Genomic DNA, 674 nt, shown 5'->3' with positions numbered 1-674 from the left:
GGCGAGGCGACGGGCCGAGGCGACGGGCCGAGGCGACGGGCCGGGGCGCTGGGCTGAGGGGACTGGCCGTCGGATTGAGACGATACTGAGGCGACCGGTTGATGCGATGGTCCATCGGGTCGAGGCGACAGTCCGTCGGGTCGACGTGACGGGCTGTCGGTTCGAGACAACAGTCTGTCGGGTCGATGCGATGGTCCATCGGGTCAAGCCGTCGGGTCGAGGCGACGGGCTGGCCGCGGAGCTCAGACTCCTGCAGGAACTCCACCTACGAAAACGAAAAATAAAAAGTAAGACATCTTAGACCCCGTGAACTCGGGTCGTCCTGCGGCGTCCGGTAAAGTTCTGGTTCGGAAGGTGGGTGCAGATGGACGCTGTCTCCAGGGGAAGACGGCGGACGAGAGACGGAGACACGAGGACAGAAAGACCTTCGAACGTTAGAAAAAAACGTAAAAGCAGAAAGAGGACAGCGGCGCCGCTTTTCAAACTCAACTTTGGCGGGAAATGCAACTTGTGTCCCGTTTCTTTTGTGTGTGTGTATGTGTGCGTAGCGTAATGTAAAAGCGATCTGTCCCTCTCCCCCCGCCTCCCCCCGCCCTCGTACTGCTGTTGGCTGTTCTGTTTAGTTCATGTGACGTGCCAGTATTCCCCCCTCCCTCCTTCTTTACCCCTCCCCC

Source organism: Kryptolebias marmoratus, linkage group LG12, assembly GCF_001649575.2.
Source record: "Kryptolebias marmoratus isolate JLee-2015 linkage group LG12, ASM164957v2, whole genome shotgun sequence".
In the NCBI taxonomy this organism is placed as follows: Eukaryota; Metazoa; Chordata; class Actinopteri; order Cyprinodontiformes; family Rivulidae; genus Kryptolebias; species Kryptolebias marmoratus.
This window is presented reverse-complemented; position numbering follows the sequence as displayed.